General features: G+C 31.5%; 1 protein-coding gene and 1 long non-coding RNA gene across 4 annotated transcripts in view; one reads left to right on the forward strand and one right to left on the reverse strand.

Annotated features, from left to right (window-relative positions):
* Positions 1 to 27,608, reverse strand: part of Abd-B (Homeobox protein abdominal B) — a 74,821-nt gene that overhangs the window by 19,706 nt on the left and 27,507 nt on the right. For all 3 annotated transcript variants that reach the window (XM_081981610.1, XM_081981608.1, XM_081981609.1), the window contains exon 2: positions 19,401 to 19,493. The gene's annotated coding sequence lies outside the window, so the exon portion shown is untranslated. The remainder of the gene's footprint in view (positions 1 to 19,400; positions 19,494 to 27,608) is intronic.
* On the forward strand, positions 11,911 to 16,571 carry LOC145730492 (uncharacterized). The gene is made up of 4 exons (XR_014178628.1): positions 11,911 to 12,090; positions 12,148 to 12,312; positions 13,698 to 13,900; positions 16,027 to 16,571. It is a non-coding gene; the product is annotated as an uncharacterized LOC145730492 (long non-coding RNA).

Genomic DNA, 27,608 nt, shown 5'->3' on the forward strand with positions numbered 1-27,608 from the left:
TCGATGTACGCGGTCCAGTTCATCAATTTTCTATCAGAAAATTTTGATAGAAATTATAGTCAAGTGGTTTGTTGGAAAAAACTAACAGTTATAAAAAATTACCAGATATGGTACAAATTACAGAAATATAAATACATTTTTATTTTTAATGAGCCTTTGTAAACATTGTTAACACAAAAAAAGGCTAGTAAAAAGTTTTAAAAAATGTATTAAAAAATTGAAACATCAAATCTAGAAAAAACACTTCAACGTACAGAGCGTTACAAAAAGACAATATTCAACTTCTTCGAATAGAAAGTAATTCTTTTTATTTTTGTTTTGAAACTGCATGAAAATGTAAGCAATAATATTGATTAAAAAAGTCATTTATTTTTTTCCTAATTAAGACAAATAGATAGGTAGGTATTGATCAAATGTTTGTCTATACAGGGTGGACCATAAGTAAGGGGACATAGAGCTATAGCATATTCCTGCCATTAAAATGATAATTGTTTGTTTTATACCTAAAGTTGGTATTATTAAGAAAGATACACGATGTGAAATAATATATAATGTTGAAATTTTCTTCTTGATTTTTATCATATTATCAAAATCTTTTTGATTTTGAAATTACTAAAATTTTTTATAAAACTTTCCTCTAAATCTTACATTAAAAATTAAATGAGATTTTAATTATTCACCCTACAATATCTCCCCTAGGCGAATATTAAAACACGACGCTAATTATAAAAAAAAAGTATTGACAAAAAACTAAATTCTACTTTTGACACTTTGTATCTCCAACATCCCTTTTGGATTAAGGTAAGTTGGGTTAGAACTATTTAAACCTCAAAAATTTGAGAAACTGAGCGAAACAAAATATGTATGGTCTTACAAGAATTTTTACCAAAGTGTCAACTGTCATTCATTGAATCACATTCAAATGTGTTGCAGGTGGCAGGTTGCCATATTCACTTTAAAATACAGAATGTTTGTTATTTAGTTACATTGATTTAAAGTTAAAGTTGTTTCATTGATTTAAATTAACATCAGACACACAAAAAAAATATTTTTGCAGCTTCTTACCTTGTAGGTCTGCAATTGTTCATACTCCAACAGAACATAAAAATTAACAAAAAATAGTTGATTGATACAAAACATCATTAGGAAATCTTTAATATCTTTGGCAACAATGCACTGGTTACAAAGAATGAATAATCATTCTCCTCCCGACTCTAGCCTTTTAGCTACGTTACGAAATTGAAGAGTCTCTAATTACGTCATGGGGAATCGTGCCAGGCTCCTTTACATCCGTATGCACCACCAGTCATTTTGAAGGTTTAAGCTTAAAAAACAACAAAGATAAATAAAAATGTACAATATATTCTGTATTTATGAAAACTGTGAAATAATAAGGTGGGTGTGAGTAAGTGAAAGGATTTTGTCAAAGGTTAGGATCAAAAGGTCAATAAATGACCTTACTTTGGGTAGCGTGTGAAAAGCTTTAGTTTTGAATGCATTAACGTTAATTTAGTACCCTCATAATATTAATTAGTACCGTACATTTAATTAATTTACTTTTTACACTACTTTATGCGGCAGTTTTTTACAAAGGCAATAAAATTCCAAAATGGCCACTATCAAAATAAATCAGCAACACTGTAAATTGCTATAGTTGTAAATAAAAACATCGCCCCACTTTTCTCGCCAAGGTAGGTAACAAGAATCGAGTGGGGCCCCCCTGTTTGCAGAAAAGTGCATTGCAATGACGTCACGGAACAATTACGGTGCAGCTCGAAGTGCACTGGGTGGACCTGGTCGGGTCGGGTGTATGACTCCGAGCTACATACTTGGTATCAGGAGAGCAGAACGACGCTTGCGTGTACCGGTCCGATGCACTTGGGATGCGTTTTGTGCATTGCATTTATATGAACAACATGCGTTCGTTCCTATGTCAGTATCGTGCATTGAGTTTGTAGTATAGATAACAAAAACCGATTTTTTAGGTTATGTTTTGAATAGCCCATTTAAATAAAATACGACCCGTTTATCTCGTGATCGAAGAAGCAGATCGAACAGTCAAGAATTGAAGATCAGCTTCTACAATCAGTAAGAACCAAAACAGGACAGCAATATGACTGAAAGAGAAAAAAAATTGAATTCTAACCTAACCGAATTGTTTTGTTTTCTATTATTTGCAAGTTCATAATTTAATAAGTTAAATTTAGTTGTTGTTTACTTAATGGCTTCAATCTTGTCTTGTAACTGCCATTTGTCAAATCTGAATCCAAACCGTTTATACCGCCCAAATTATGTTTTAATCCTGTTAATTTCCAGTATGATTAAAACAATTCTGAACATCATTTTTCTACAAGCAGTAAATTGACTAGATGAATTTAAAAAAAACCGACAAAATTTGGTTTTTGCTAGATATATCTAGTGACCCATGAACTTTTTCAAAAAACGAAAGACGGTTTTGAATTGGTCTTCTAAAACTGCATTTCTTTCCCCATTTAACCGACTTTGTGATAGTTTCCGAGATCCCATTCACTATAAACATCAACTCACCCTGTATATGTGACGAAAATTAAAGTAAACTGGAATGACGTTCCTTGTTACGTCATTCCATTTTACTTTGATTTCTGTCATACAGAGAAAAATTTCCATATACCACAGATGGACACCTTGATACGTACCGTACGTCTGTTAAACGACAAAACAACCGACATGATTGTTGTGGGCTGTCCGATTATTATTTATGGAGCTGTTAAACTGTTTTAATTATGTCAAATCGTGTTGGTAAGTGTTTTGTTGGAAGGCATCGGCACACATAATTGGCCCATTTAAGTGCGTTTTAATGAAAGTAGGTCAAAATGAAATATTGTTTTTTGAACAGTATACGCATTCGATTTTATTGCACTGTGTCAGTTACACATGTTAGTAATATATCTTTTGAAGTACGGCACATAATGCCTTCTTTACACAGTGCAGTAACAAAAAATAAATTAAATCAATCATTCGTTATAAGTTAGACAGATAAATGTTTCAGTTAGTGCAGATAACATTTCCACGAAAAATATGTATATTGTAATTTTATTTGTCAACTTAACCAATTTTTATCAGCGATTTCATCTATTAGCTAGTTTAGTAAGTTACATACTTGTTTCGTTTATTTTTATAGATTATATCCCAAATTGCAGTAAGTATTGAGTTGATCAGAATTAGTTACTGGCTTGGCCTCTACAAGTGTATTTGTCGTAGAATTGTGCTGACAGTACGTGAACAGATCGTGGACAACCAAAAACTTGAACCATTTATGATTTTGTCATGCTCCTTAAGACCAATGTATATAAATTCAAACTTAAAATGAGATTTTCTGAGATGACTGTATGACAAATTGTCAGTTTTGAATATTCAACAATATAGCATGGCATAATATGAAATTAATACTATTCAGTAATATGGTAAAAAATTGCTACTTTACAATAAACTACTAAACTTCTTAAATTAATTATATCCTGGCTCTTGTATGCTCAATTTTCTAATAGGAACATCGTATTGTGCAATCGTTACAAAAATCATAAATTGCATTAAAAGTCAAACAAAAAACCAATTTTATGTGACTCCTTGATTAACATGTATGTAATCATTTTACTATACTCGCGATCATTAAAAATATGAAGATTATCTCGTAAAATCTTCGATTAATGAACTCTTCATTAATGAATCTGACCATCCATTATCGCTAACTATTCACCTTCAAAAAAGTTTTGATTCTGGGATGGACCTATTGGAGGTATCTTTCAAAAATATTCATAAGTATAAGAGAAAGGTATCAAAGTTATGTTTTTTCAAATGGAACACCTAGTGTATTACTTTATTTTCAGAATCTACATTGAAAATAAAAGGTTTGATAGGTCCCAACTTTGCAGCTTCTCTGATATTCGTTATTTTGTAAAAATGTACAACAAATATTAACATTTAAACATTCAACCTTCCTTTGAGTTATATTGACCAAAATTGGCTTTTTTGCTGATAACAGATTAACTTTCATGATCCAAAAGTGATAAATTGTCTAGCTCATAATAGGAAGTCTTAAAAAATTTACTCAAAAACTAAAATTTGTAAGTAGTATAAACTTGTCAAAATCAAATGGAACCCCACCCATTTTATGTTTACATTATATGCAAAAATTTTATACCGCTAATTATTAATGTTTTCTTGGAAAATCGACATTTCTTAAACTAGAGCTGACTTTAACTGATTTTTGATATCGTTCAAAGTTCACTTGGTATCTTTTCCAATTACATATCTATAGTTCTAATTTAAGTAAAGCTTAGAATAAAATAATGGCTTAATACTTTGTAAATTTGCTATACAAGTTACACAAATAATTAATAAAAAATGTTTAAAACGGCGACCATTCGACTACAAACACAAACATATCTACTCCGTTTTTGAATCATTCGCTATTTAAGCTGTCATTTAAAACAGTTTGAATCTGTGGTAATTGCTAAAAGGTATCAAAAATCACTCAAAATCGGTGCAAGTTCGAGAAATGTTGACTTTCCAAGAAAACGTGAACAGTTAGCCATAGGAGACCTCAATAATTTTTGATCTAAAACTTGATCTAAATGATCCCAAGCCAATTTTGATTAATAAAAATCAAACAGAGGTTGAGTGATTAAACCTTAAAATTTGTTCTAAATTTTTACAAAATAACGAATATCTAAGAAACTGTAAAGACGTATCAAACCTCAATTACTTTTTTAACGTAGATTCAGAAAAACAAATAAAATATTAGGTATTTCATTTCAAAAAATACAACTTTGATACTTTTTCTGCATTTGGAACAACCGGTACATCTTAAAAATATTTTTAAAAGATACCTCCAATAGGTCTATATCCATCTCAGAATCAAAACTTTGTTGAAAGTGAATACTTTAGTCACAATTTTGCGTGTCGAATAACGTGAATAACCCTATATTAGTATGATAATTCAAATTCTTTGTAATTATAACTAAATCTTTGAATGTTAACTTAGTCAAATAAAATGGCATTTATTGCAACTGCAACTCTGGTAGACACATAAATTATTTAAAGTCATTTTGCAAATTTCATAAACGAACCCCGGCTACACGAACATGTGGGGGTATTGAATCCATTATGCACTTGACGTGGCTAGTCTGTATCACTAAAAACTTGTGCAATTAAGACCTTTTGATGGGGTCCATGTGCCCGACCAATAAAATTCAATCAGAGTTGTTTAGAGCGACACTAAATTCAGTTGTAATTAGCGAGTAGAGGGTAAAATGAAAGTTTTTAGTTTTGGACTTTAATTATCTTCTAGGCAACCAACGCGACATGGTAATTAGTTTCGGTGCATTCGTCGTAAAGCCGACAACGATAAGCTGTGCAAGAGTACTTTCAATAAAATTTAATATTTTATATGTGTACGTACAGGTAGAGCTCGAGTCAGCTAAGAAAAGGCCACAGGCGTCATCAAACGATGATGTCACGATCTCTGTACGTCTCGCTTTAAATATTGCTGCTCTCGTTACTTTCCAAGTTGTTGCAGCCAGTCAGTGGCGTGCTATTATTTTATCAGTAAAATGAAACATTTTCGTCGTTTTTAATAAAGAAAATAAAAGACAACAAGTTTTTCAAAGGAATGGAAACTCCTTCTGCTTCTTTCTTCATAAATTGTAAGACGTTACTGACGATTTCACGGCCTTGGCTGTATATGATAACACCTTTCTTTCCAACCTTTTTGAAAGACATTTTGACAAAATAACGTTTTTTATTCATAACACTATGTGAACTTCAACTGCGACCATCAACAATACAACCAAAACACCAGACTAAAACGGAACCTAACCTAACCCCCTAAGTCTCCCTGTCCGCCACTACATTTTTTTAAACTTGGCAACACCGTTTAGAGTGCCGGCTAGTAAAAGCATATAAAAAGGTCCAAATGTCCCTGGCCGCTGCCGCATCTGTTTTAATTGTGTCCAAGTAAAAACCGTACTACGTTGCCAAGTGGCTTTTTGACCGCTTAACAATATATTTTCGGGAATATTTTAATAGGACGCCTCTGATTATATCTAATGCGACGGCAACTGTAGAAGGAGAAAGAAATAGTTTTAAAAACTGCGTCATTGATGATGCGGTGGCCTTTTCTCATCTGATTCGAGCTCTATCTCGGAACGCCAAATAAACTAGGTTTTTTACAACAAAGTTGCAGTCGCCATCTGCCATATAAACCAACCCGTTCGAGCGGGTTTTCGAATTGGCATAAAAATCCCAAACCCATCAGCTGCCACTAAATAAGGACTTTATTGAGATTATTAGCGTGGTACCTGGACGGCCGCCAATTATAAAAAAGCGAAAAATTTAATACCTTAAACCCTGTTGCCAAGTGTACAAACCAAAACCGATATTCAATAATAAAATAGAAACCCAAGCAAAAAATTGGGGTTTCACCCTTTAAATTAGGCAGAATACAAACCCCGCAGAGCACCTCACTTTTTTTGCTACCACCCCTTTCTTTCAGCCTTCTTAAGAGATTTATTGGTATGAAAAAATATTCAAATTTTTTTTGCACTCAGATTTTACAACGAACCGGGGCGGCGTAAAGTAAAACATTTAAATGCATGGAGAAATTTTACAATTCCCTGGAAAGAAATTCGGAGAGAGAAAAGAAAGTGGCTTTGCAAGCGTGACGAGGCGATTTTCTACGGTGGTTTCTTACTGGCAAAATATGTGTGGAAAAAAAATATGGGAAAGTGCGGTAGTCTGGTAGGGTTGTGGGTCAGATAACCATACAATTTCAGTTTAGATCAAGAGAACTTGAGGTTAGTTAGACTTTGTTGTGTTTTAATACAAAATGTTTGGTGAAGAACAGTTTGGTGAAGTGATAGACTATTTGACAGTTGTTAAATCTGATTCAGTGGTTTAAGATAAAGTATTTGGCACTTTTTCGAACAAATATTCTTCAAACATTGCAAGGAAATTTACTGTCAAAATCAGGACTAACCTCGTTTTGTAGATCTGATCAAAAAATTTTTGTGTGACAAGTTGTAGTTCAGAAACTGGCAATAGTTAAAAAACCCACATAAAACCTATAATCTTTAATTTATTACAGTGATTAATAGTTTTTACTATTTTCAATATCGGGGTAGGTAAGAAATATTGTATTATTTTTATTTTAGGAAATAAGTCTAACACACATACAGAAGTTAGTGTACCTAGTTAATCTGACTTTTGATCATAAATAACAACATACATAACTAACAAATATACAGAAAGTGAGTCCTTTTAATTCATTTTTTTCAAAGTAAAATTTCAAATAATGTACCAAAGTACAAAATAAGTTCAAAAAGTTTCTTTGCCATTATATTTCGTTGTTTTCTACAGTGGCTCTGAGGGAAAAAGTTATTTTGTCTTTTAAGTCAAACTTTGGTTGGGTTTGATAATATTTCTTGACTTTGATTTATGTAAAATTGTATATTTGTAATATGTAATCTGTAATTTCACTTTATCAATAAAAACTTGATTCTATAAACAAGCACAATTTGATTGATTGATCGGCTGGTTTCTAGCAGCAATAACTAAATTGTTAAAATGACACCAAAATGCTTTTTAACGTCTTCGAATTGTCAAAAATGCTGCCTAAAGCCTTCCTGGAAACTTTGTGTTGTTAAAATAATTTGTAGAACATGTCAGTGTTCCTAAACTGCCAAATAAAAGCCAGAAGGCTTCTCCCTGTTTTTGAACAGTCAAAACACCGTTGTATGAAGCCTTCCTATTGGTTTTGGCTGGTCAAAATAAAGGCTGAAAGCATTTTTTAGTGTCATAGAAAAGCCGTTCTCGTTGTCTTTAGTTAGTCAAAATACTATACAAACTGCTGGAAGCCGTTTTACTGTCCCTATAGTGTCAAATTGAATCAAAAATCATGCTACCGTTTCTAATCTGTCAAATAAAAGCCAGAAGGCTTCTCCTATTTTGAACAGTCAAAAATGTTGAATAAAGCCTTCCTGTTGGTTTTGAACTGTTAAAATAAAAGATGGAAGCATTTTTACTCTCTTCGAAGTTAGAATGATTCTAATGCATAAAACTGTTTACTGTCCGTAAATTGTAAAACTGAATCCTTGATGTTTTTGAATTGTCAAAAACGCTATCTAAAGCCTTCCTGAGAACTTTGGGTTGTCAAAATAATTTGTAGAAGCATGTTACTGTTCCTAAACTGTCTGTAATACAAAATGCGTTTCTGTTAGTTTTAGTTTGTTAAAATAAAGGCTGGAAGGATTTTTACTGTTTAGTTAGTTCAAAATGCTGTTTGAAGAGTTAAAATTGTCAAAACAAAAGCTGGAACCTTTTTCCTGTCCCAAAATTGTCAAATCTAGTTTAATATGCTTCTTGAGGTCTTTGAATTGTCAAAGACATCAAGAAGTATTTGGGTTGTCAAGATAATTTTTCGAAACATGTTACTGTTCCTTAACGGTCAAATAAAAACCAGAACGTTCTCTCTAAATATTGAGATATTGACTAGTAAACATGGAAATTTTTATAGTAGCAAACGGTTGAAAATATAGTAAAAACTGTGGTTTCAAACATTTTTTCAAAACAAATTTAGTTTCTAATTACAACCGACGTCCTATCTTAGCTGATGACACGGTACATAATCTGACATTACCAGAAACTCTTAAAAAACAAATTAGTTAGCAGTAAAATGCGCAACTTTGCTTCCATTTAACTAAATTGCTGCATTGCTAATGCATCGAATTTGTCTTGAAACTAATTAAAATATCCAATACATGTATGCTACTATAACGTCAAATACTACTGAATAAATACAAATTTATTCCCAAAATTTGTTTTCGTGTCCAAAAATGTAATGAATGTTTCCTCTTACTATAGAGTTTTTTTTAAATATTACAACTTTCTTATGATGTGCTTTTGATTGTAAATTGCCTATTTCAGCTTAGTATAATAGATGTGTAATAATCTTTCTAGACGTTTTAGGACTTGTATACAAAATGAACGTCCGCCTTCCATAAAACAGATTTATTTGCGTTAAAGCATTGAATATTAATAGCAACAAGATGGTTTACTTAACAAATTATGACACTTGCATGCTTCCTAAATATGGTAATAATAACGAATTAACATTTTATTCAAACGTGGAAACGGTTTCTAAAACACAATGGACACGGCAACAAAGTATCACTGGAATAGAATTTAAAACAGCATTGGAATACTAAAAAAGCATTTCAAATAAAAGTCGCGAAGCGACGTCCCTAATCCCGTACGGTGGTGCAGATTTCAAATTTAAGCTGAATTTAATGTTCTGTGAACGTCGTCTTGGAACGGAGTAAATAAGGAACGGACTCTAAAGCTTTTGACGTTATTTCGCTGGAAAAAAGAGTAAAAATCGTGCCTCGAATACCCGAACCACGACGCCATCTAATCCTATTTGGTTCATTAGCCTCCTTCCAATTTTCGAGTCGAGTGTGCCACTTGGAGATAACATTTTTCGGTTTATCATCAGCTCTTTTTAACGATAGTCAATTAAGTGACACCGGATTTTTATGAAGTCGAGTGGTTAGGCCCTTAGGACTTTTAGATGTGTTTTTAAAAACCTTGTTACCGATTGATGGTTAAAAATAATTGGAAAAATGTCAAGAAGTGATTCTTCACAATTGGTTGGTGTAATACTAATTTTTTTCTATAGAGAACCACCCTATAATAACGGTCCAGTAGTAGTAGAGTAGTTGGAAAAAAATCGGAACTTTCACATATTATTTGAGGAAATTCTAACATCTTTACTTATTATTATCTACCAAGTAGCCAAAACATTAAAAGTTTCGAAATTAATTACAGTTTTTCGCTAATATCTCATAAGCTAAGCATACCTATATTGTGTTGAATTATGGCGTACAATATTGAAATTATTTACTAAATTTTGACTTTTATAACCGAGATACACCCGTTTAAAGGTTTTTTTTTTAATGTCAAAACAACGTTAAAAAAGATCAATCAGACAAAAGCTCCCTCTAAGGTTTCGGTATCATATTATAATTACTGTTTCGTAAATAAGTTGTATAGTTATGTTACTTTCATTCTTGATACTTATTATTATTTTTGATTTTAAACGTGGTCAATTGTAATGTGATTTTCAGTTATGTGAATAACCTAATTAATATAGAAATGTCAGTAGGTATAATGCAAAACCGTTTTTGAACATTTCCCACTTTAATTGATTGTATTTAGGTTAATATTCAATCCAAAAATTCGTTCTACCAATCAAATTTTAGTACATTAATAATATTACTTAAAAGTAGTGCTCTACAAAACCGGTTACAACAGATATTATTGTAATTTTCTAGAGTTTTAGGTTTTATTTTTCGTAGAATCTCTCAGTATTTGAGCATTATTTCTAGACACTCGATATATAAATATTCGTTTTAACGACATTAACATATTTGTCAAAGCGATACTAAGAATAAGCAGAAAGTAGGACGTAAGATATTAGTATGAGTAGAATAGTGAATACCTACACGTTTTTGAGTCAAATATACATCATCTCTCACTTAAAAATTAGTATTTAGGGCGCCAAGGTATTGCTTGTAATTTAGTTGTATAAGTTACAAATTGTCAGTCACGCTATGTTATAATACCTACCTACATTATTTTGCAGCCTTTATTATTAAAAAGTCAGTAAAGTAACTTCAAGCTATAAAACAGAGTGGAATATGTGGAAATAACTATAAGCTCTTATGATTTTTTTTAGTCTGAACATTCAAGGAATACGTGATTCCTGCATTCTATGCAAACACAAGTAAATCTGCAAAATACCCTCTTTATTTCCCAGGCAGTCGCAACTTATGACTATATGCGGCATCTTGCGTCATAAATCTTATCTTAATCGTTGCATTTTCCACTTCAGAGTGCATTTCACCCAGGTCGGTGGATTTCAAGCCATCCCGTTGGCGGTACTTGGAATGAAGTCATCACTTGGAAACCATTCTAGTTCGTAAGTGGTTGCACTTCAACGGCCAAAAAGGTCAAATTTGCCCATAACTTTGTTTACGATGATAACCAGGGCAAGAATTTTAACTAGCAGCGCATAATTCCAAGTTCAAGTCTGGTCAAAACGGAGGCCGACGCGATCAAATTTGTCTCTTCTATATTAAATATGACCTTTTATGTATCAAGGCGACGACAACAAAAACGTCTGCCGCCGTTTGTTAAAAAATGCAATCCAGTTGTAAATTCGCATTAGTATCAAACGGACATTTGGCTTAAAATAATTTTTTAAGGCCGGATTACAAATTGATGTTATGTGGATTAAAATCCAATACTTCCACTTTCAGTCAAGTCAATTTTAAGACTCCCCATGGTTTTGTATAGCAGTTTTTATCGGTATCGATGCATAAAATGGAAGCTCTTAAATGATCGGCGAGTGGTTTAAATATAAATGTAAACCTTTTATCGCCCGTTAAGGATTGACGAGAGTCGTCCGCCATTTGACATAGGATTCCAATCATAAAACGCCCGTAAAAAGCTAATTTTACGGTTTGTGGATTATATTTGCGAATTTAGCCAAGATTATCAATTGAGTCGCACCATTTGTTTTCTGATCAGGGGAATTAAGAGAATTGAACTGATGTAATCACTCTGTTGGGAAAACTCGGAATTTCATAATTTTCTATTTCAGCTGTTTGGCGTCATTTCAACATTCTTGAGATCGTTTCATAAGAGCGTGTGATGCAAATTTATTTATGCCCGATTTCTCGACACATTCTAGTTGGTTTTAAGAACAACTTAAACTAAGTTCAGATTTTGGTCTCTTTTAGAACAGTAAATTTTTTTTTTTTGACTAATTGAAAATGGGTGTCTTTTATTCAAATTTATGGTATACTTACAGGTATGTCGGACATAACTCTGTCAAAAGAAAGAGACCCAACAAGAATACCGAGTGACGTAAGACAGCTGGCCATCCTTTTTTCGACCGCCTCCTGGCTTCGACGCCATCATGGTGTAAACAACCAGAAAGTTCGGCATTTGGGTTGTGTATGTCTGCTCTCAGTCTGATAAACTTTTTAACCGGTAAGTAAATATTTGTCTACATTTTTCCCGTTTCTGTTATCTCGTTTAATTGTTTAGAATGTTGGTGTATGAGGGTGCAGGAACCGATGGCAACAACTCTCGAAAATATGAATAGTCTAGAGGAAAGGGGATTGGTTTTAGTGTTTAAGTCAAGGACATAAAAAAATATGTCTGGAGAGTGTCTAAAATTGAAGCCAACGTAAGAATAGACACATGCAAATGGTGAGTTGTATAAACTGTATACATTTAAATATGTAACACCATAGATTTTTGTATAAGACCAGTATGATCACAATCTTGATTTCTCACATTTATGAACTCATCTTTCCTCTTTATTATAACTTTTGGTTTAGTTTTTGTAGGTAAAAATATTGAAAACATTTTCTATTAAGAATTCATGAGAATAAATATTGTTTCATTGGATTAATGAGAATCTACTTAGCTTTTTGACAGAAAAAATGTTTAGAGAATCTAATTTTAAAAATATAGTTTATTAGAGATATGTTAATTCGCCTATCTTTCAGATACTAAAATTGAACGTAACTGAATATTTACAAGGTTCCTGACTTCCATATAAGTACAACTATTAAAACACACCTTTCAAAATTATCTGAAAAGGCTTGGAAAATTGTATGGAAGACTGGAAGAAGAATGATTTGGAAGACACTAATTTGTAATAATGCGATTATCTCCCTTCATGGTAACATTTTAGGTATTTAATGTGCACTCAATTCATATTTTATTCAAAATCCACTTCTACATTTCTAACTTCTTTTCCTTATTAATTTAGATCGATAAGATGCAAAGAATATTCCTTATTTATTACAGAATTCAGACATTTTGGAGGTTTTTTGAAATAAGGAACAGATTTTTCTTTGAAGGCTCTTGGAGCTATAGTAACTTACACTTATGTATCTACAAACTCTTTTCTAAACAATATATTGAAGATATTTCTACTATACCTTCTTAAAATATTAATTTTACTCTCATCATTTCACAACTTACAAATCAAAGTGAATTTTTAAACTTGGTTGTATGTTCTTCAAATAAAGTAGTTCAGGTTACTTGTTTACTTCATGTTTTATAGTAAAACATTAAGTTTATGATTAGGACTACGACTAAGAACTTCAGTAAACCCGGTCTTACTCTTATAAAGATAAGCGATAAGTAGCCATCTTCATTCCGTTTCGAAAATTCAATATTAACCTAATTAAGCCAATCAATGATCAATCTTTCAAATTAACTAACAGAACCTCATCATTAAGATCGCATTTTCATTTTAAGAACTATCCAATAAACTTACAGCTTAGACCAGTCTGGGAACATTCCATGGTGGACGTACCATAATTAAGACGAGAGGATTTTACACAAAATTGATGATGCTGCTCAATCTGGGTGGTCTTGAAGAAACGAACGGTATTTTCTCTGGTCTATAAACTATTTTTTTAATTATAAATTGCCTGGGTATGCTTATGGGCATTTTTGCGGCGCTTTTAATTGACCAGTAAATTATAGTAGGGAATTTTTAGTTCCATTCTATAGCGTTTAATTGGGATAAGTGCTAAGAATATATTCAGTTTAGAGACCTTTATTATTTTACTTTTCAGGAAAATTGACGTTTCCACCCATCATAATTCTGCAACAAAGCAAAGACAGAAACTTTCCAGATTTAATACGATTCCGGAGTTTTGTGGTCCGTAACGCACAGTCTAAAGTAACATCCCCGGAGCAATATCAACCTTTTGTGCGACACCAAACGACCCAAGTTTGGACCGTTCAGCTCGGATATTAGTCTCGTCGCAATTTCGTGGTACGTACGTGCACAAAAGACAAAAGTTTCATCTACGATAAGTTTTATAAGGCAAAAACTTCCTAGCTATACTTGGAACCATTAAATTATCCGTTTCTGTACATGGCCGCTGGTGACGTCAGTGCAGACAAGAAACTGAAATTATATTTGCCGTTTAAATTGCACAAACTGCAACAGCGGACTGTAATAAGATTATAAAGATACGGCTCATTTAAATTCTGAAATGGACACTGGAGCAAATAAAATGTCGAACGAATTGCCGCTTAGTCTGGGTACTTATTTCGAGCGGGTTTCCATTTTATCAAAAGTCCTGCGGAGGAATCTTGTTTTGATACTGACTATTTTGCATGGAAATGGGTTCTCAACCACTCGAGCAGGTGTGGTATTCGTATAACCTGTTTTTAATAACGATTTTTTTAATGTCAATGAAAGAGAACCAATAGTGATCATATTTCAACTCATAATTTTAGTTTTTTATATTTAACTGAAAACAAAAGCCATTTAAATTCATTTCTTTTTGTTCTTAATATCAAAACATTAATGCCTGTTTTCCCGACTCTTTCAAGTCGATTTTAAGTACAACTTAAGCTAAGTTGAAGTTGGAATGTGACAGATCAGGTGCAAAATAACACAGTCTAAACTAAACTTGCCAAGTTCATAAGTGTATGATTCCTATACAGGGCTAAAATAAGGTTTTTCAAATATTTTAGCACTATCCTTATGCATTTCAATCCTATAATTTGAGTCAAGAGATTGATTGATGACTACAATTTTTTACTGGTCTCATTGGAATCAACTTGATTAGTCAAAGGCATTCACCAATCTCGATTTCTGCGCCAAATGATAGAATAAAATTATCTAGAAGATAAATTCTGGAATAATATCATATAATATACATCAATAATCACCAATTTAAGAAAGTGAAAGATCAATCTTTTATTTTAACAGATTCTTCCTCCAGGAACCTCTTTGAAAATCAGTTGTAAAAATGCCATCAAAAAATCACATAATACAACATATTTAGTAACACTGAATTTAGACAGTAAAAATTCTAAAATTTGAGACACATTTTGTAAACCGCAGATGTATAAAAAAAACTTTTTAGCATTAATCCAGTATAAATACACATTTTAAGAACCACTGATGACAGGTTAGACACACAACATTGAAATTTTCCATAAATGTATTTTTTTAGAAACCCAAAACAAAAATGTATAATGTTTTTTCAAAACATTTACAGCAGACATTTCATTTTTACGTCATCATATATTTGTTTGATTTCTGTGGATTTTCCTCATCAACGCTAGCTATTAATTTTGCAATGTCACTTATAAGGTTTTGCACTATTTTTGCTTAGAGCATTGGTTTGCAATACGTGTAATTTGATAACTAAAGTGATAATATAAAATACTTTTAGAAATTATTAACTTTTTTTTTTCTCTATTCTGATGCTAAACTCCTTCACCACATATTGAGGACTGAGTAGAAAAGGTAATCTATACAGTAGAGGTTGGTGACTTAGCACTAAGACTTAAAACTGTAAATTAAAATTAGGCAAATACATGAATGAATAATATTTTGGATGTTTAAATATGTATACAAACAAAAGAAGGTTTTTTAAAATAGGTAGGTTGGAAATAATTCACATTACGAATTTTATCATAAAGCGCATAACAATAAATAAAAAAATTTAAAATGTTCCTTCTCACATTAGAAATTCAAATTTTAAGAATATTTGACTATTCACTGTTGGTACATCATATTTTCTGTCAGTTTGTAATAAAAATAAAGTTTATAATAAATTTCTAAAGACGAATCATAACGCAATAGTTTTGAAAAACTGGCATTTTTATGTTACGTTATTAAACTAGCTAATTATTAATTAACTAGTCAACGTCCCATAACTTTTTTTGCAAATTTATTATAGAAGCAAAACAAGTATTTTTACTCAAAATTAATTAACAGTCAAGTACTTGAACGCCTGAAATGTGTAATTATAACAATTATACTATGTAACACTTATAAGTTTAAACATAAATTATTTGCTTACCTTAGTTAACAATACCTATTACATACTATGTTATTACGTAACTACACGCCTCAATACTAATTTTGTTCTATTGCAGGTCATCAAGTCAAGTCAAAGCCACAGAAAGACATATTGCAGTCTGGAGGACAAAGGAAATTACATCCAGGATTTAATCAACTCCCTGTAAACTCTCATTTTAGAAGGCTTTGTCTAGTTGACCCACTTGGGTTGTAAAATGGTTAACTAGAGCAAGAGTCATTAAATTAAGATATTAACAAACTAGTTTAAACGATTTTAGGACAAAAGACTGTGTAAACAGCATCTTATAATATATAGAAATATTACATCAAATTATGTATGAAGAGAATGTTAAATATGCAGTTTTTTATAATTATTGTAGTAAATTTATGTTAGTCTCTATAAATAAGTGTTGTTTGATTTTTGTTTATGTTTTTTTGTTGTATGTTTCTTCTTATATATTGCCGATAATGTAATGACATCATTATCCAATTTCCAAACGAATAATAGTTTATGTGCAGTATGTGCCCAAGTAAATCTTCAGCTGTTTGGAATGCTCTGAATATTGGTCATATTGTTATTTAGAGTATCAGCAACATTTTATTAAAGTAAAATTTAGTTGTACCAGTGTATTATTAGTTAGTGCAGTCGGAAATGCACTAACCTAACCCACCTATAGTTGAAAACTTTAAAAAAACATAGAAGACAGTAATGGTAGTAATTTGGTTTTGCTATCCTTCAAAATACCAAAAGAACTACCTATAAATTACATATTACATTTCACGCAGACCGTAGTGTACAAATAGTAAACTGAAAACAAATCAATTAATTTTTGAAATTTATACTTGAAATAGATACACTACAAGGACATCATGAATAATTACATATTCAGAATATTAGTATGGGTATGGCAAAAATCAAAGTAAAATGGACATAATGAAAGATGTAGAACGGTAAATGTTTCCACTAATAATGTGACAAACGTTGTCATATACTTAATAATTTAATTTTTATGCTGATGTTTTGGTTTTGTTAATAAATTTGTATACAACTTTTCATACATGTTGAATTGGATAATGCCTCACATTTGTATTTTACTACTGATTACTGATAATTGGTCTTCAATACAAATAATTAGAAAATAATAATTAGTGGCTCAATTATGGTTCATATTGATAACTCAAAGAAACGTCAGTATTTCTTAAAATGTGCACGCTTAGTGTTTATAATGTGATTGCTTTATTTTTTAATTAAAAACACTGTTTTATATGAAAGTTGAAGATTTTTGCATTAATTTTCACATGCATGCAATGGTTTAAACTCTGTCAAGAAAGACAAATAAGTTATGAAGTAGTATTTTCTGTTAAAATCTAGAAATCATTCTTAATTCTCCACCACAACTTGTCACTTTATAAATGAACCTAACTTTATACCTATTAAATATAAGGGTGTATTCTTGGAGTAAGTTTAGAAAAATAGTCGAAAAGTTCATATAAACACGTGGTTTATTATCTATATCTCTGTTTTAAAGACTTGTCGAGTTAAAAGTTTTGTTTAAATCCACTATTTTGTCCATATTTGAACAATTTTTTGAAATTTTGTAGTTTTATTGGCAGTAATAAAAACTTTCAGTCTAAAAAGAAATGGGTATTATTATTATTAAATCCGGTCTTATAAATAAAATTAAATAGATCTCACTGTAATTTTCTTGACAAGAAATTTAGTGAGTGACTCTTTGGAACATAAAAATACGAAAAAAATAGCACAAATGTAAAAATGTTCTAATTTTAGCTGCTTAATTCAAACCGAATTTTGTTAGGTGAGTGATCTACATTTTTTACCATTTCTTTCTACATATAGGTCCAGATAACACCCTGTATATTTCAGTCTTCTGGACTGAATGGCGTGAAGAACCTTCGTCTAAAAAGCTCTCAACTACACTGAGTGCAGCGCCATCTGGCCATCAAAGCAGAAAAGGAGTGTGAAGATTTCGTGAATCAAAGAGCTTTACAAGTTTACAAGAAGGAAACTGTAAATTATCTAATTTTATGAAAATTGCAGTTCGATTGTATAAAAAAATTAATTTACTATTTTCAAAATCAAGAAGTACAAATTTTTTTAAAAAAATGCTAGTCAAAGCATAGTCTCATGTTCTGTCTCAAATTATTTAAGAACAACTTCCATACCTGTATAAAAAGTTCCCCTGTTTTTTAAGCAAAATAACATCAAATTATTTTTAAAAAGCTTTTAATATCTCACTTGGACACAAGTCCAAGAAAAAACTCAAAAACGAGGTTCCAAACATATTTAATAAACAATACAAACAATCTATTTTTCTTCGATTTCTTATATCCTTTTCTGTAGTTTCTACATTTTGAAATTGATTTATTTAGTGCTTTATTTCATTGTTTCTAGTAAAACAATATGATGAACAAAACTATATAGATTGGAAATGATAAACAAAATTATCTTCTTAAAAGATTAACAATCACTTTTTTTTAAATTACCTATATTTGTAATGCCACTTGTTACAGCTTATTTATAGTTAAATTGTAAAAAATATATTGTTGTTAATTGAAGAGAAAAACAATTAGGTGCAACTTTTTATGCAACATTTATTTTGCGTCACTATTTGAAAAACCTTGGTTTGCTGGGTACCAAAAAAAAAATTCTTCAAAGGACTCTAGTACAATTGAAAATATTCCCAGAAAGTGAAAGGGTACATTATTCAAAACCGGTCAATATCTCGCAAAAAGTCAAAGCATAACGAATGCGGCCTTTTTGGATGGGCTCGCGCACCCCGCTTTTACGATTTATTTTATTTCCGAAGGTTGAATTTAGGCACCCTTTAAGAACGACAAGATTATGCAAAAGGGTCCGTATTCAAATGGGGGATGCCCTTCCACGTCCTTCACTAAATTGGCCCTTGCGTAATACGCCCGGGGTTGTTAAGTTGTAAATAACAAAGATAAAGCTGGAGTCCAATTTCGGGAAGGTCCCAGGAAATGCTAAAATATTTAAAAGAGGTTCTTCTTAGGTAAACTTTTTTTTATGGCTATACAACGCAAGAACCACACGCCACTGGTTTTGAGATTTTTGTATGATAAATCAAAGCAAGTATGAGAAAATATATTCGCATATTTTGGCCATATCAGATCTACTCGCTTCTTGTGGCAGCCATTAAACCCAAGGGCGGAGTTGACATGTTTATCTGATGATGCGAGTAAACCAGTTGGGTTTATCAGCCGCATTTCAGGTTCTAAAGTCGTTTACCTGTCAAACCGCCATCATTAAATTACGTATCTTATGGGCTTTCGTCCGCACAGACCTGTCTTTTTCTTTCTCGCTTAACTAATTTAAATTTTTAACTCTCCTGGAGAGGATTAACGAATTAATTGGTCTCGTAAATTCACCCCTAAGCTTACTCAATTAATAAGAAAACTTCTCACCTACCTTAAGGCTTATAAGTATGTCAATTACTCAAATCAAATCGTCTGTAAGTTGGTCGCAACTGCTTCACTCCACCATCTTGTAGGCTGCTTTTAGCTGGAACAAAAGAAACCCGGTTCAAATTAACTATGCGTGGGTTTATACCAGTAAAACAACAATGTCAGCGGTCATTACCCGGTATAAAATATATAAGGGTCATTTGGAGTGTGACCCAAGTGTTGGCCGAAACAAATCCCTTTTTTAAAGCCGTTAAGATTGAGCGAGCTCAGCGCGGTATTTTATCAAAAGGAAACGAGAAACGGCAACATAAAGTTGTGGATGTTATTGCCCTAGGCTTGGCAACCAATATCTCGTTGGTACGTGAAGGAAAGAGGCATAAAATGTGACAGGAATATATTGTGAACGTTCGGATACATGAAAATATAGGGATAGGTTTCATATTTCCATAAATTCTGGTTTTAAAGTCTGAAACATCTAAAATAATTTCTTTTTATGTAAACGTTGTCAGTTTTCAAAAATTAAATTAACTGAGCTTCTGATAAACAATGAATCCCTATTAAATACATTTTAAAAAGCAACCGTAGTACTGCAAAGCTATTATTTTGTTATAACCTTGGATTATGGGCCATTTGGATTTGAACATTATTTATAGGCCAATCATAAATTATCAAGTTTCATACCCCTGCAATTACAGAGTAATATAATTAGTTTAACCCACTTATTATAGCATTACCGCAATAATTATATGCAATTAGTTAAGATTGTAGAACATAAATTGTAGAGCATTTTTTAATGTAAAGGTTAATGAACACACTTTATAACAATGAAGTGTAATTGTTAAAAATTGCAAAACAATATTTTTTTAACGTTAAATATCTCTTAGTGTTTGTAAATTATGCCAATTAAGATGTCTTGTTTTGACGACTTTTTTTAAGCATCTAAAAATCCTCTACAACAAAATTTTAGAAACATCGAAAATACTTACGGAATGGCAAAAAAGTATAACTATCCCTATATTCAAGAAAGGAACGCTGCTGAACACAAGCAAAAAACTCTTTACCGGCATTTTGAAGGAAAGACTTAAAACACAAATAACAAACAGGGAAGAACAATAAGACTTCAGACGAAACAGATCCACGACCGACGCCATATTCATTATCACACAACTAAAAGAAAAATCAATCAAATTTAATACACCAGCATATGTCTGCTTTCTCGATTTGACCAAGGCATTTGATAGGGTTTGCCTCTCCCACATCATAAATATACTGATAGCGAAAGAAACGCCAGTCACCATCGTAAGAGCAGTCCGCAGTCTCAATATGAACAAGATGACTAAAGTAAAAGGCAGGAGACACTTATACGGAAGAGATTCCGACACCAGGAGGCATCAGACAAGGTGACAGCCTTAGCGCATTTCTGTTCAATCTCTTAATGGACAGAATTATAGAGGAAGTATCATCACTAAATATGGGATACCGAATGGGACAGAATAAAAGAATCAGCCTGGTATGCTAAGCTGATGATGCAGTTATTTTCGCGGAAACGGAGGACGATCTATAGAGACAACTAAACAAATTCTGTCAGGTCAGCCAAGCGATGGACATGACCATATCTATAGAAAAAACGAAAAGCATAACCTTTGCTAAAGATCCCGTAAGATGTAAGCTGGTAGTTCAGGACAAAATCATCGAGCAAGTCTCACAATTCAAATATCTGGGTATGGATCTGTCGAGTTATCACGACCCAGTGAAGATATTGGTACGCTCACGTGAGAAGAATGAAAGAGGGAAGACTGCCACGCATCGCACTTGAAGGGAAACCAATAGGGAAAAGACCACCTAAGAGATGGAAGGACAGCTGGCAGTCCACCTCCCAGGAACTGATCCAGAGGAACCTGCAAAACTAACAGATCGCGAGATCTTAAATATGAATAAGAAGAGGAAGAAAATCATTTCTAATTAAATACCAACAACGATTCAGGAAATATTAAAAACTTCAGCGCTTCCAGTATTCCTTAACATTTCTGTAATTGGGTTTGTTGCTGTGAGATGGCTTTGTGTTATTCAACAAACCCTGTCTACTTCAACTCGACCTAGTGAAAATTAACTACTACTTCACATTTCTGAAATTAATTTCTGCTTTTTTTAACTTTTGTCTGTTTCAATAGGCTCGATTCCAAATATTTTTGTTTATTTCTCTTTGTCGTTTAACTTGAGAAATTTAGAATATACATTTGCACTCTGATTTTACAATAACCTAAAATATGAAGAGATATGAAGCCTTCCTTTATGCTGTATTCTCTTGCGTTATTGATTCTTTACCTTAAATTCACGACAAGGAAAGAGTAGAAATATTACTTAAAAAGTAACAGTTAAACTTAGTATGCTGTTTTTCCTAAATTCTTCTGAAAATCACTCAAAAACGGTAAACTAATTTATGAGACCTACAAATTAGTTCCTAAATTGTGGATTAAACAAATATTCTTAAATTTCAAATTGGTCATTGTTTTTGGTAATTTTAAATAGGTTGTCCAAAAACTAAATACTTCAAACTTAATGGGATAAAGTCTATCTGGTATCCAAATTCCCAGTTAAAAAGGTACAGAAAATTAAAAGCAATCTTACTAGCTTGTTAAAGGAAAGTTAAAGCTTTTCAACAGTCTGTAGAATGCAAAATTGACATTAATTAATATAATTATAAGCCGGATTGTCCAAAAATATCATATTTTATGCTGTATATGTATGCCCAGAAACCTTAATTTTACTTTTGAAAATACACAACAGAATAAAATTAGATTAAATTAGAGAAAACTATAAGTACTTTTAAATATGGTTTAAATTACACACTGATGAAAACATTCAGACAATTTAAATCTACTGATTGAAATAAATGCCAAATAGTGTAAACTTAGATTGTCATTATACAAAAAAAAAAAAAAACTTAAACTTATATAATGCCGAATTGTTCAAATTTCAATTTAAAAGTTATTGTGTAAAATTAAAACTAAAAAATAACTAAAAACACGGCAATTGAAAAATTTATAAGTGTCTGCACTGCAAAAATGTGTAATCTGTAATAGATGACAGAAGTGTTGAAAAACCCAGTTTATTGTTTAAATTCCAAACTGGAACGGTTCAGAAAGTTGAAATTAGTTACAAAACGACTTTCAAAATTTACAAAATATGACAAAATGATAATTGCAATAATAAGTTGCTGAAAATTGTAATTATTTTTGTTGAATTTGTTCACAAATTTGTTCAGAACTAGCTGATGTATACTTGATTGAAAATTGTCAAAAAACTATTCTTGTAAAGTGACTTAGAAATATAGACACTTGCTATTATTATAAAGGTAAGGTTCAAAATAAAACTACGTATACGTAGTATTAGAGTTTTCAGATTCAATAGCTTTCTCTTATTTTAAAACGTTTCAACGATTGTTTTTAAAAAGTCTTCTCACATTTTAGTCCAGATACTCGGTGTTACATATTACATAAATATTTTATAAAAAATCCAAGGTGTTCAATGATAAGTATTTAAGTCTATAAGAAAATTAACTACCTATACTTCACTCCGTATTTTACAATTTTACAACTGTATTGTAACATTAAAATTTGAGACATGGATTTCTGTTTATTGAGTGTACTGAATGACAGCTTTATGTACTTCCTGTCAAGTCTTATACTACTTAAATGCCAATCAACATTTTCAAATTGAAAATCCATTTCGCTTTCAATTAACTTAGCAAAGCTAACCTTGTGTCAATTCGTTATGAGTCAACATACAATTACGATGGCAATCAAATTGGAAAAAACGATTTTCTGCTTCGTAAACTTTTATTCAGACAGTCTGATTTAATAAAATTGCGATACTTGAAAACATTAATTTAACTAGACACAAATAAATTCATTTAAATTAAAGTTTAATGAAACTAAATCTGGCAACGTTGTAAAGCTTGAAGCACAAAAATGGAATCCAGCTTTAAAACGGTCGGGACTCGCCAAACCCGCCAATGTACTGCGGTCAGACTACAGCGGCCATCTTTCTTCATTACATACAACATACCGATCAATACCTACATCTTCTGTCTCATTTCCTTGCACGTTTCCTTGCGATGCTAATGACAGAGAAGGAGATGTTCGATTTTAACTGGGAGTGTGGGCGCATGCACTAACCTTAACACACACCCAAGGTTATTTGCGGTCGAAGCCAATAATCTGATATTTTATTTTCTTGTATTTTGACTTTTTCTGATTGGAATTTTTTTGGTTTTCATCAATTTAGTTGTCGGGACGCTCATTAAAATCGGTTATTTATGGCAAGTGCTCCAGAAACGAAGATAAAAGCTAATCTGAATTGGAATGCTGCTGGCGGTACAGTTTTGTTCATATCTTGCGGTGTTTAAAAGGTTTTTATTTTAATAGTCGTACAAATGGTAATTTTATCGCTTTTAATTTATTATATCACTTCTTATCAACATGAGAAACTGGATTAGTTTGAAAGTTCTTGGATTAAAATTTAAATAAAGTAGAACATAAAAAGCAGTCGTCCTGCCTTGAACTTTCTGAGAAAGAGCAGGAAACTCATTTGCTGAATATTTGTAACGGAATTCAAATAATTATGAAAAAAAATAAAAATTAGTTTTACGATCGATAAAACCACACAAAATGTTATTCGAATTGCATAAATAATCATAAAATGTAACTTTTATAAGCATAAAAAGCTTTTCAGATATTAATCCTTTTCAAATTTATCACTTCCACATGCTGGTGCCTGCATTACAATATATTGTATTGCACAAACAGCCATTATTACTTTTGATTCAATTAGTTGGACTCTTTACTACTAAATATTAAGTATAAATGATTGATTTTATTCTAAATAAATCAGAATTTAGAAAAAATAAAATAAAAATCTGCAATCTACTGTATGGATTAAAGATATAATTGCTCAAAATATCAACCTATCTAAAAATATTAGCATGTCTATTACCGTATTATTTTGTTCAATCAGGTCAGCTGAATGAAGTCATTTTCTCACAATCACTTCTGTAAAAAAAGTAAAAATTAAAAAACAAATTATTGTGAAGTTACTGTATTTTTCAATTGCACACAATTGTATTTTCGATTTCAGTACATTGTCAAATCATAAGAGGTCTTATGTCAAACCTATAGTTGACCAAAAAGTTATTATACTTTACAAAATTGAAAGTGTCCATATTTTGTTTTGAAAACCTCTTGCTATTGAAAAAGTTGAGAGATAATTTTACTATTAGAAAAGCAAAGGAAAAGAGCAGAAAAAAATACTCTATAAAAAAAGGTAATAATAAAAATGAAATAAATCAAAAGACTACGATTGTGTACAAGAAAAAAATCGTATTAGGAACTTCTTAACTAGTACCTAACTTGAAAGGCATAGGTACTTCATTTTTAATAGTTTCCCAATCTCGTAATAATTCAACAGCTAAAAACCAGCAATAACAAACTAACAAGACATTTCTACATAATTTTCTCAGGTACCTAAATATTTTCGACACGCGTTTACTTTCTTCTTTTCTAAAGGATACTTATACCTCAATGAACTACTGCAGTAAAAGGTTTGTTGTGACTTTCTTTATCTGTTTGAAGTCAAAATATTGTAATGGAGTTTTGTTAGCACTTTCACGGCACATTAGGGTGTTTTTGCGCTTGCTGAGAAAGTCTTTCACTTTGTCGGCTTTCTTCAATTTTGGTTTATGACGGTCGGTAGCAAAAAGTGTGCTTCTGCCTGTTTGGTAGGTAATTACAAGTCAATTTTGGATAGTCTGTTCGTAAATGATGTCTATATTTTGGAGAAAGTTATATGGACTGTTGTGTAGTTTAGGTTAGGTAGGGAAAAAAATATCTTAAGCTAAATATTAGTAAGTATTTTTTATGCACAATATAATCAATGTAAAACTGTCCCAATTATATTTTGACAAAACTTGAATGTATAATTAGTTTTTTTGTATAATTAGAAAGTTTTTTCTCCTTTTTTTTTGTTTCAATGTTTATTATCAATTTTAAACTTGTTTCCTGTAGATGTTTGAAAAAGTCTAATTTGTACATGTTTTTAAGATTCTTAACATACACAATAATAAATTGAATTCATAACATTTGAAAACAACACACTGTTAATGTATTTTATTGAGAAACAGGAACGTAACGATCTAGCTTTTTATTACTTACTAAAAATAGTAAATTTGGAAAAGATAGCTATATTAGGTATATAGAGATAAAGGTGTTGAAGGTTTGTATAGGCGATAATATGTAAATAATATGAAATGACACAATGTTTTAAGCCATTTTGTGATTATGTGATTTTTATGTTTAATAGGGTTACCACAGATGCTAGTGGGTAGAGACATAATCTATCAAAATGTTTTCTTCCTTTCATTCAATATCTATTAAATTTATATACACACACACACACAACGCCTTCAGATGAAGAAGAAGTTAATCGATTTTTCACCCACCAAGTAAAAGTAGTAGAAGTTGATTCTTTAGATAAAGTTCACTTGAAATGTTTCAGCATAATGGTCGATTGAGTTGAATAAAGCATTTGCTTTATTGATAATTGGTCCAATGGAATATGGCAAATGGTTGAAACAAAAAAAGAAATCGAATTTTGTTAACTTCGAACCATAAAAATCATTCAGTAATCAATGACTGTTTAAACAAACAAACGTGAAGCAATGCATTAAAATATTCAAAAGCATGTCTTATATTATGTATAATTACATTAATATAACCTGAAAAGTAATTGTTATGTTAATAACATACTGAATTCTTGTTTTTATTGTATTTATAGTAATTATTCAACCAATAATAATTATGAGTACATAATTGAAAAACATAATTATACAGTATTTAAAAATTATTTTTCTTGGTAGGAGATAAAATGTTTTGTTTTTAATTACCTAGCAAACAACTGTTGTTTAACCTTTTTAAATGGTGATTTGATCAGTTTGCAATCTTGAAAGTAATAGATGTGTTATTGATGAAAGTTAATTCAATCTTTCGATTAACAGTAAATTAACTAGAAAGTGAAAAACGACCAAATACTTATCACAAGGGAGAGAGGTCAAATTTATTTGAAGCTTTGCAGACTTTTCCAATAAATAAGACAATTTTATTTGAATCATTCTTATGTTTCTTTCACATTTACTGTACTTGTGTTCATTTACCACCATACTAAATAGTATTTCAAATTCAAAATAACTAACCTTGATTTTCTGTTGTTTTATTTTGTGGATCAATGATTTAGTAATTTACTAGTTTTCCTGTGTAATAACAAGTCTAATGATTTAGCAATTAAACGTCGGTTGATAATTTACAAGCGTTTACCTTCAAGAAATTAAAATTCAGTCAAGGATTCCGCCAACCAAATGCCGCACAGCTGCATTGAGAAAGGCGCAGCCCATAAACTTGCAAGTCGCAATTTTTGCAGCGCACGTATCTCGACTGCAGAATATTATTTAGATATATCAGAGCCAAAGTGACACCGGATCGTAAATATTACTGGAAATAATTTACGATCCAGGCTCGACTCCAGATAAAACGTCCGCCGTACCGCCCAGACTGGGTTGCGGCAAGATATAAATTATCTAAAGGGTGTTGGCAAGATGGGCCGCGGCTCATTACTCTACAGATGCACCGAGATTGGTTTACATTTTAGGTTCCAGTTGGTGATAAAACTAAGTGGAAAAGTATCGATTTTCCATTAACGTCTCAAAGACTGGAGACGACAAAAATGCACCATAAAAATATTCCATCAAAACTACAGCGCAGAAAGTTTTTTGTGATATTTTTTCGTATAAAATTGATGGAGTGTAAATATTGCTTTGGCTGGAAAACGGAAGACAGACAAACAGCTGTAACTTCCGTACCATTTGCAGCCAGAAAACAACTAGATTTATGGATTCGGGGAAAACTACGGATTTTACGTTTGTTGTTGCTTTCAAAACAGACCACAATTATATATTTGGGTTCTTTAAATAACATTAAAAGATTTCAGTCCTTTCATATTGTCAATTTGATTACTCTGTCAATCAATAAACCTTTATTATTGTTCTTAATACTTATACCCGACAAACATTTTTCTTAAAAATTCCCGAAATGTAACCTCAAAGGTCAATATGGGACTGGTAAAATATACTTCCAAAGGTCGGAAACTTGATCAATGTAAGAAA

Source organism: Ips typographus, linkage group LG6, assembly GCF_016097725.1.
Source record: "Ips typographus isolate SLU linkage group LG6, UJ_Ityp_2.0, whole genome shotgun sequence".
Taxonomy (NCBI): Eukaryota; Metazoa; Arthropoda; class Insecta; order Coleoptera; family Curculionidae; genus Ips; species Ips typographus.